This window comes from Rhipicephalus sanguineus, chromosome 9 (assembly GCF_013339695.2).
Source record: "Rhipicephalus sanguineus isolate Rsan-2018 chromosome 9, BIME_Rsan_1.4, whole genome shotgun sequence".
Classification (NCBI taxonomy): Eukaryota; Metazoa; Arthropoda; class Arachnida; order Ixodida; family Ixodidae; genus Rhipicephalus; species Rhipicephalus sanguineus.
Genome location: NC_051184.2, coordinates 22,216,495 through 22,227,639, shown reverse-complemented (window position 1 = coordinate 22,227,639; position 11,145 = coordinate 22,216,495). Strand labels below are relative to the sequence as shown.

General features: G+C 46.7%; 1 protein-coding gene across 4 annotated transcripts in view; it reads left to right on the top strand.

The window, feature by feature from the left end:
* LOC119404743 (uncharacterized) overlaps positions 1–11,145 on the top strand; it is a 153,672-nt gene that overhangs the window by 139,224 nt on the left and 3,303 nt on the right. The window lies entirely within an intron of this gene.

Sequence of the window (11,145 nt, the reverse complement as noted above, 5' to 3'; positions counted from 1 at the left end):
GCGGCGTGGCGTGAGGGCGCGCCTACGCAGTTGGCATTGTGTCTGATTAGTAATGACTCGCGTTCCTGCGCCGGCGCCGGAACGTGAGGCCATGCGTTCATATCCAGGCAACAATGAAATGTGGCAACGTGAAACAAGTTGCATCGACAAAAGATCAGATTGTCATATTAGAAACTGCTGATCGCCGACAAGCCGACGGTCGAGAAAGCACCAATTTTGGAAAACGACGCATACAAACCCGCATGTGACCGGCGAAATATCGAAGATCGCGTTTGTGCACGCTCAAAGATGGAAACAGGAGGTAGCGTCGCGCAATGAGAAAGAAAGAAAGAAAGAAAGAAAGAAAGAAAGAAAGAAAAAAGAAAGAAAGAAGAAAGAAAAAGAAAGAAAGAAAGAAAGAAAGAAAGAAAGAAAGAAAGAAAGAAAGAAAGAAAGAAAGAAAAGTAGTTGGTCAGGCACCGATTCTTCCCGATAGTGGAAGAGCTCCTGAACTTTATTTAAATTAAATCGCACGTCAAGTTTTCGGGGTCGGGATCTTCCATGAGGTGGTACCAAAGTAGAAAATTCATGTTGCAACGTTGCCTTCCTAGCGAACACTAGAAACAAAGAAGAAAGGAAAGCGACGGGCATTTACATATTTTGTGGACTTTGCTTCCTTTCAGTCTATCAAAAGACAATCTGTCGTCCTTCATGTAACCTTACCGAGCGCGACCTCTTCGACGTCTTCAACCCACTATTAACCGACTCTAAAGCGAAAGCGTTGAAAAGCTCTCCTCTTCGTTAAAATTCGCGTCTCATCCTTTGTTTCTCTTTTTTTCTTTTTTTTTTTGCGCCACTGTTTGCGGCCACGTCTCACGCACATGACCGAGGATAGAAGAGTGGCCACACTCTTCGCACATCGTTTTTTTTCTTCAAGCCCTCGGGGAATAGTTTCCACCGCCGTGCGCGTGACAAGAGCTCGAGTTCAAGTAGAGAGCCAGCGGAGCGACGAAAGATGTGCCACAGGGGGCTCCGCTGGGAATCTCTAAGGTTGAGCCGGCGTCCCGGCCGACTGAAGGTCCACTCGACCATTCTTCTTCATCACGCTCTCTCTTTCTCACGCTATTCTTGCATTTATATCTTTCTTTTCTAGAGTCTTCCAAGCGGCACTGCGTCGTGGCGAAAGAGAAATGTTGCGGCTTGAATAAGTGAACCCTACGTTCGCTGCTCGCAGGGCGAATGCGAAGCGTGACACCAAAGGAGAGACAAAAAATCTAAAAGAGGAAACTCGGAAAATTTTGAAGACGCTCGAAGAAGACGCCCCGAGTGAAACACTTAGAACAGTCCGCAAAATTTTCGCTGCGTTTCTAGGAGATGCATGCTTGTTTCTTTGTGTTTCTCTGGTCGTCACGGTAGTTGCTAAACCACATTCGTTTCTTTGATTTGCTCTTTAACGCAAGAAGGCGGCGCCACCTTTTTTTATTATTTTTTAAAAATATTTTGCTTCTTGTCGCGTCTTCTGAAAAGAGGCCTGCCTAGGAAACGCGAAGTCCACGAGGGTACGATGTCGCAACATTGCTTTTCATAACTCGTGGTGCATACGGGAAAAATTTTTGTTCGTGATCTTTCTGAGAACGTTTTTTGTTGCGTCGTGTTTGGACTGCTAGTGAACTCGAAGTGACAGCTGTGTTTCTCTGAGCCCGTGTCGTCCTTCGAGACCGTGCTCCGCTGCGTGTTCAGCCAAGTTGTGACATCAGTACAGCGTCTTGCCCCCAGGTCTTCGCACGCCTGCAGTCCCTACAAGAAAGTGTATATCTTCTTTGTTTTCATTTCCATAAAACATGCGATATTGTGCAATGTATCATATCCCGGCTGTTAGGTCCGTGCTAAGGGTGAGCAGTTCAAGGAGCGCTTGATGGGAACTGCATAGTGAACTGAGCAATCGTAGCCTCCTCAGACATGGGGGCAATGTCGCGCGTCAAACTTACTCGTGGGAATTGTCGGCATGTTGCTTTCCCACCGTCATCTATCATCTTTTATCCCCCTTACCCCTTCCCCAGCACAGGGTAGCCAGCCGGTCTAAGAACTGGCTAACCTCTCTGTCTTTCCGCTTGTTCCTTCCTTCCTTCCTTCCTTCCTTCCTTCCTTCCTTCCTTCCTTCCTTCCTTCCTTCCTTCCTTCCTTCCTTCCTTCCTTCCTTCCTTCCTTCCTTCCTTCCTTCCTTCCTTCCTTCCTTCCTTCCTTCCTTCCTTCCTTCCTTCCTTCCTTTCCCACGGAAGCTAAAACTCGCTATATGTTACTCACAGATAGTTCCACAATACTTTTCTTCTGACAGGGACACCAGGCTTATATTATATGCAATTAAATTTCGAGTCAAAAACATGCGATCTTGACGCTCGACTGCTGACCCGAAGGTCGCGGGATCGAATCCCGGCCGCGGCAGCTGCATTTTCGATGGAGGCGAAAATGTTTGAGGCCCGTGTACTTAGATTTAGGTGCACATTGAAGAACCCCAGGAGGTCGAAATTTCCGGAGCCCACCACTACGGCGTCTCTCATGATCATAGCGTGGTTTTGGGACGTTAAACCCCAGATACAATTATTAAAAACCTGAGAACCAATGTCCCTGTAGAGGGACAAGATGTTTGAAAGGAATAGATCTACGTCTAACGCTGATCAAGCTAGACCGGCTTGAAGAAGAACCCGAAATTATTGTGGTTTTAAGGCCGGAAAATTGCGCACCAAATGGTTAGCATCCGCGCTTTATAAAGTGGACGACTTCCCCGTGTCGAGGGATAAAGTCTTCGGACATGGCTTCGCACCATGCTCTACAAAGAGAGCCTCGAATGCATTGCGCCGGTGCTTAAGGACATGCGAACAGTGGCGTATAACCAGGAAACTTTTAAGCGAAGCTTTTATAACTCAGATTTCGGCATCGTACGAGAAAAAACACACGCTAACGCCTTCGTTCTGCCGAGCACGGCTGGTTAACACTGTGGTGAAGCTGAATCCAAGTGAACCCTAGGGGAAAAACAAACAAACGATATGACAGTGTTGGAGTGGTGTTTCTTTTATTTACCTACTATAATGGTGTCTGAGTGGCTAATAAACGCTCGGTACCACGCGACAACTGTTGTACACGGGCCACGCCGGTCCGCATGCCTGCATCTACAAGCCTATCACTTCAACATTTCTTCTTTTTTTCCTTACGAATTAAGCCTAATAAGGTCGGCCTGCCAGGATGGCTGAGTATAATTTTCGAGTTCCTGAGTCCAAGAGCGCGCCATAAGCAAGGCATTTCTGAAGAGGTAACCGCAGTGAAGGTTACCTTATTTTGCAGTCTATGAGGGACTAATAAACGCGTGGTAGGATGTCAAAACTGTCATAAGGGCCACAACGATTGCGTTCATAAGTGCGCGACCTGAACCTTTCCTTTACCAGCGGAGCTGTTCTGTGCCTAGCCTGCGCGGTCCGGTGTCACGTGACCGGAGCGGGGAGTGAATAAAGAAGTAAACAAAACGAAATTATAATAACGCTCGAAATTATGATTATGATACCTATTGAAAATTTCCCCAGTGGTGGGCATGATGGGACCCACCATCTTGTGGAATATCGTAACTAGGGATGGTCGATTAAAATTTTTAATCGATTAATCGCTAATCGTTAATCGATTTAGCCTTTAATCGATTAATTGCTTTCGGTGGAATCTTTTAATCGATTAATCGATTAATCGACATTTTTAATGGGTGCTTTAAAACCGATATCTCTTTGTTTGAGAGGCATCGTTCGTGTTTAATATGGGCCCAAATCTTTATTAGACGCGTTGACGATCCAAAATTCCCACTTTCGAAAGTGTCGACGACGGGCCCCTTGTCCAGTGTGCGAAAATTCACTCTTTCGCGCACTGGACACAAGGGGCCCGTCGTCGTTGGTTGATGTCGCGGATTCAAGAATCTGCGGCCATCATCCCCGGACTATTCGGCAGCAGGTCGTATTTTCTCGAAGCCTGCCTACTCGAGCTCATCGAAACCGGAGGCGCGTTCGGGGACCACACTGGTTGGAAAGTCGCACTTGAAACATGAAATGTGGCGGAGGGTGAGGAAATCCCGAGAAAGGTAAAAGAGAGACGAGGAGAAATTAAATAAGACGCTCGCTCTAGTAAGCAAGGCATCTTTTCTCGGCTTGTCGGTTAGATATTGTGGAAGCCCTACATAATACTATAATTGCGGACTGACGCGATCTTTTTCTTGAGGTCACCTATGCAGAGATTACACAGAAATATACTGGCCTCAAACAGACCACCCGTACAGGAAACTGCGGGAAATGGAAGGAAAGATTACTTTTAGGGGCTCGTTTTTCTTTGTTAGACACAAAGTTAATTAGAATTAACAGACAATAATGCGAAGGAATGTATAGGGGATGTTAAGGGTGTATGACAAAGAAAAACGAGCCCCTAAAAGTCACCTTCTTTCCTTCATTCACAGCGAGGGTCTCGTTCTGGCAGACTTGGTGCCTTCAGGTAGTATGCGAGGGATTATTGGTCAGCTGCCAGTTCGTAAAAAAAAAAATCACAGCATATGGGCGAAGCTGCGGAGGTTCATCGGTAAACCGTGAATCTTCCGTGAATTCTGCCCAGTACATCATCACCGACGTGAGATCGGGCGCGTTTATACTAAAGGTTCGATGAGAGTTATGACGACTTGCAGCTCACTTTAATTTTACATGTACGCTGTGAATTTTCATTGTTTAATCACGCACAGGAGAAATCGCACACACGCACTACCTTGGAGGTCAAAATCCAGTGCCTATATATACGGGGTGGTCAGTGAACGGTTGTGCAGCGCGAGCGGTCGGTTTTTTTTCAACCAAGTTGCTGCCGCGACGCTGCCTCGCGACGCTGCCTGCGTCGGCGCCGCTGCGCCGCGAGGCAAGATAGGGGAGGGGGGGGGCGGGACCGTAGGAGAGGAGAAAGAGGGGGAAGCGTAGGAGAGGAGAGGGCGACACATATCACGTACTGTCGCAGCGCATTGTCTTTAGGGAGCCTTCATGTGTGAATGTCCCCTCCGTCTTTAAGACTGGTTACACACTACTACGGGACGAACGGGTGCCGCTATAAGGAGCTTCGCCCCTAAAAAAAAAATCACAGCATATCCACGGGGTGAATGATGATGAGTGGGGCGAAGCTACGGAGGGAATCATCTGTAAACCGTGAAACTCTTCCGTGAAATGCGCCCAGTACATAATATAAAGAGTGTGAAACATCGTGTATATATTAAACATCAAACTTTTATTGTACTGTTGGTTTACGTGGTCCCTTCATTATCACTTGTGATCGGTGAAATGCAAGGAAGAAGTCCGCTCCCGAGCGAAAGAGCGCCAAGAGCGACCGCATTCCGCGCTCGCCCTGTGCGAATTAAAGGCAAGGCTAGAGGGAAGACAGGACGCGCGTTCCACGACGCGAGGTCGGTAGCATGCCCAACGAAAGCCAACGGAACGCGATCGTGCAAGTGCTCCGGCTTCGCATCGCCTCATGGTTCCATTTAGCGTCCCAAAACCAAACATATTGCTCAAGGTGTGCCTTGCGTTTTTCGTAGAAATAATTTCTTTATCATGTACATTAAGACGAAAAGTTGAAAGCTCACTAGAGTGTATCGCCCGCAAAGTATGTCTTTTAGTGTGATTTAACTCTCGTACGGCAGGGTCCTCGCGCCGTTGCCGGTCCACCTCGCCCGTTGACGATCGGGCGAGGTGGACTACTACTACTACTACACTTTAAGAAAAACATCTGGCGTTCTTTCGTTCTGCTTTTACAAAACATCTGGCGTCTTTCGTTGGTTTATTTCATCAATGAACGGCGTTTTGAACAAAATTTTTATTGTTTAATCACGCACAGGAGAAATCTCACCAGGCACTACCTTGGAGGTAAACAATGGCTGCTAATGGCAATGAGAGACAGAAGAAGTCGGCTTTTAGCTAACACTTACACTTCTACTTCTACTAACGTTTCCTACTGGAACATGCCAATGGCTGCTAATGGGGAATGAGAGACAGAAGAATTCGGCTTTTAGTTAACGCGCACGCTGCGAATTTTTTTTTGTTCAACAACGCACAGGAGAAATCTCCCACCGGCACCACCTTGGAGGTCAAAGCGTAAGACTTGTTACTCACTACTACGACCACGACGACTACGAGGGACGAACGGGTGCCGCCTTAAGGAGCTTCGCCCCTAAAAGGTCACTTGCTACGTGACGCCAAAAGGCAGAAGAAGAGTGTTCCACACTCGCCCCCATTAAAGTCCCTAGATTTTTCCCTGTTCTTTCTTAAGTACCGACAACCATTGAAGCGCCGCCGACGAATCTTATTGGCTAACGCTCGTTTTTAGTAGCCATGTTTTTGCTAACGCTTTTCCAGCAGCCGGTAAAACGCTTCTCCTGTTCACTGATGACAGGGGGTAGACGGGAGGAGAAAGGCGCGTCGCGTTAGCATATTGTCCGCTGAAAGATGCGTGGCTAACGTACTTAGACGCACATGGCTTTGCAAATCTTCCATGTTAGGAAGAAAATGGCGTTGGACGCCAGCTGCGCGTGAGAGAGGGCCGGGAAAGGAGGCAGTTGTAGGCAAAAGGCAAAATCTAGGGACTTTAGCCGCCATGGCTGTGATCAGCGCTGACTAACACTCCTAGGTTTAAATGCACATGTGTACCCTATGAAGTGGACGGGGGGATGACCGTCGACGTAGCTCAGTGGTAGAGCAGCATCGGACTCGTTATTCGAAGGCCGCAAGTTCGGTCCCTGCCGGCGGCCAAGTTATCTTTTCGTCCACTTTACTTTCTTCACATTGATATCCCAATTATTACAAATAACATCCTCCATACTTCCCTTGGCATTATTGTCTGTTAGTTCTAATTAATATCGCGGGAAATAGAGTGACATGAGTTTCTGCCTCCCGGCTAGAAAAACAGCAGCTGCGCCAGTATACTCCGCAGAATAGGTCGGCAAACTCACTCATGAATTGACTCACTCAGACTCAGATCGAGCCATGAGTCTGAGTGAGTCCACATGAGTAATATTTTGGTGAGCTTCAGTCCGCGTGAGTCCGGTTGAGAAAAATCTTAGTGAATCTGAGTCCGAGTGAGTGCGGTAGCGGAAAATTTTGGTGGGTCTGAGTCCGAGTGATCCCTAAGCGCAAAATATATTTCTTGAGTGAGTCTGAGTGAGCTCCACACTTTTTTGCCGACTTATTGTTCTATGTACACAACTTCAGCGTCACTAGCACCCTTATGTCGGCTCACGCTTATACTCCCGCTGACTCACACTTCAAAGCACTAGCGTTCATACACCAGCTCTATATTTATTAATCGGAGGCGTGAGTTACGTAGAAGGGGGGGGGGGGGGCAGGTTGACCTCCACTCGCAAACTCTTTCACAGGAAGTTCTCGATCAAAAATATCTTGTGTGAGTCACCTCTTTCAATAAGAATGTCCATACTGGATTGCCACCACTCATAACTAATATTTGAAGGTACGAGATTAAAAGGCGCCAAGTCGAGCGCCAATTTTGCGAGATATTGGTGTTAAATAGCAGTGGCACCATGATAGAAGAAGCCAATTATACGCTAACGGACTCATGAGTCGACTCACTCAGACTCAGATAGAGCCGTGAGTGTGAGTCTGAGTGAGTCTGGCTGAGCAACACGTTGGTGAGTGAGTCCGAGTGAGTCCGGCTAAGAAACATTTCAGTGAGTCTGAGTCCGAGTGAGTTCGGTTGAGGAAAATTTTGCTGAGTCTGAGTCCGAGTGAGCTCAAAGGGCAAAATATATTTCATGAGTGAGTCTGAGTGAGCTCCACATTTTTCGCCGACCTATGCTCCGCAGGTTTCACCTGATCTTTGCCGTAACACGGCGCCACTCACACCTTTTCAATCGTGCGTACATCCTGAACTGTGAGCGCTATCTAATGTACCAGACATTACAACATAAATTGCGCGACGTCCTTTCTTGTCACAGCAGAAGACGGGGGCCTCTAGCTGAAAGCTGTATTTCTCCCTAAATACGCGACCGTGCAGTATTACTAAGTGCTTCAAGGTCACTTCTTCAATAGTAATGTACTGGATGCTAGACGTTCGGTAAACCGACGCGTAAAGTTGCGGATTACATAAAGCGTCTATAAGACCATTTCACAATTCGCGAGTGCGCACTCCTGCGCTACATTTTCTCTCAACTAATGGCAGCAACTTTCGTGCTTCAAGTGGATACGAGGTCGTAGTTGCGCGTGCTGGCGTTTGTCTATTATGCGTGTTCGTGTCAAGAGAGCCGAGTCTACACTTTCCGCGTCCCAGCGCAAGCAAACCGCGCTTGAACACTGTTTGAAGAAGTGACTAGCTGCCATTAATTGGGCTAACTGCATCGTAGGAAAGTTAGCTCAACAATTATGAAAATGGTATATATACCCTATAAGACGTACAGTTGGGCTAGTTGGTATACAGCATAATAAAAGATGGTTACTAGCGTCCTTCTCCACTTTACGCTAGCAAACGTGTCTTGTTATGTATATACGGATCACCTAAGCATCTCCCCATCATCGTACTTCATCACTCTTTTTCCCCCGTTGCGTTTTCCCCGGTGCAGAGTAGCAGGCAGGGGCGTACTAGCTCAGGCCACCCTCTCTGCCTTGTAATATATTTTCTCTCTCTCTTTCATTGGTAAACAATATTTTATTTGCTAAAGAGTAAAACAGAACGGCACTAAGAACCAGTGAGGAAATAAGCAGTGCATATTACAATGCCGCACTTACACAAGAATCGAGTAAAATCTGAGGATTGAATAAAATACAAAGAAAGTTTCGATTGACACTACAGGCGACGAAAACACTCGTTTATCAAATGTAAGCAGACATGCGTTTATGCGGCAACACGATGAAACAGCGCGGCAAAAAACAAACACGAACAAAATAAGCTACAAGACGATGCGCTGGCACGTATGAAATTTACAGAATGAATAAACTTCTCTTTTGAAAGTTGGCGAATCCACGTGCTGCTTACTTTCTCAACAGTCCCCTTTTTTGTTTTGTTTCATGGGGTCGCTGCTCCGAACCACATGCTTTTTTCTACTGAGCGAAGAAATGTCAGTTGCCCGAGATGCTCGGGCGACAACCGACACCTCCTTTGGGTCGCCACACATCCAGCATGCGAAAAAAGGCGCTCGGATGCTACTGACGTTGCAGGAATTGGCAAACACTCCATTGCAACGTCAAACACATGATCTAGGCCAGTTCGCATGCTGTGCCAAGTCTCAAAAGAATTCGGATTGGTGCGGCGATCGACTACAGGGTTACTATAGTATGTCTTGAACTGAGAAGGCATTTAGTTCATCGGATCGTACTCCAGTGCAACGCAATGGCGTGAAAGTGCGCGATCGACGGCATCCCAAAGAGAACCAGAAAAGGTAGTAGTATTCGGCTTTGCAGCTTCCTGCGTCTAAGGATAGCGTTCAGGGTCTGCGTCTCAGGATAGCGCGCCTCGCAGTCATGCGCTCTGGCCAAGGGGCGAGGTTGGGGGTGGGAGTGGGGGATGCCGTAATCGATTAATCGAATAGCTTTAATCGATTAATTCGATTATTCGAAAGGTCCAAATCGATTATGATTAATCGATTAATTGTGGACCTTTAATCGATTAATCGATTAATCGTTCATCGATTTTACCATCCCTAATCGTAACGGGTAGTGATGGGCAGATGGTGGATTGGATATTGGGTAATGAACGGATAATGGGGGACGGTGGATGGTGGGCACACGCCGGGTGTCTGTTGGGTGATGGGTAGATGCCGGCTGGATGGTGGTTGTTGGGCAGGTGTCGGGTAGACAATGATGGGTGTTGGGCGCCATAGTCAAAGGTGAGCTATGCACTTAATTGGAAAAAACAGACATTGCGCTTCACAACCTGATTATAGACTACGTTCTACCACTGAGCCTAATGAGTTTGCTTCTCTATGTCTACACGTGGCCAAGCACGCCGCCGCATGTTGATGCAGCACGAGATCAATGAATGTATCTTGCACCAAATCCTCGTATTTATTGGTTCTTCGTGCTGTCATGACTAACACGTGCACCGTGTTGGCCTGCTTCATAAAGTAGCTTCTTGGGTGCTTGCGGACAGGAGCAAGGCAGGTGGTGCAGCCGGCCCCATGGGGTGTGCTTTTCCAGGCAGGCTGAAACAGAATTTAATAAAAAAATTAGTAAGCTGGTTTGATCATATAAGCTGCTGTGATCATATGATGATCATATACAGGGTGTCCCAGCTACCGCGCCACACGATTTAAAAAAAAGAGGAACGACGTTACGCGAAGCAAACGTACTGCATATTGCTCCTAGTACACTGGAGTAGCCAATGCTATTTTTTTCGTTAGTGAGGTTTAATTATTTAGTCATAATTGTATTTGTAACTCGACAAGTACTCACCTAATTGTCAAAATGTCAATGAGGCGTATGTAGGCATGTTCAAAGGACATCTAACTTCGCAATTTTTAACAACGTACTAATTACGTGCTCATTTTTTCCGGCTGATAAAGAAAGCCCACGAAATATGAAAAAACACGTGACTACGCTCCCATCCGCAAAGGAAACCAGCGCCCTCAAATAAGCTTACTGCAAACAACCGCTTTGCCTTTTGTCCGTTGCGAGAGACAGCGTTCCGCATTTTGGCAAGGGTAAAGGTCGGAGCCTGTTTGAGGGCGCTGGTTCCCGACGCGCGCAACAGTCTAGTCACGTGTCACTTTTCATATTTCGCGGGTTTTCTTGATCAAGCGGAAAAAATGAGCGCGCAATTAGCACGTTGTTGAAAGTAGCGCAGTTAGATGCATTTGAACATGCCTACATACGCCTCATTGACATTTTGACAATTAGGTGAGTACTTGTCGAGTTACAAATACAATTATGACTAATTAATTAAACCTCATTAACGAAAAGAAAAGCAGTGGCTACTCCAGTGCACTAGGAACAATATGCAGTAGGTTTGCTTCGCGTAACGCCGTTCCTCTTTTTTAAAATCGTGCTGCGTGATAGCTGGGACACCCTGTATATGAGGATTATATGATGCTAAGTGGTGATACTCGCATGATCGGACTAGTTGATGATCTTCGTGATGATGATGATGATGATGCTGAAAATGATGATG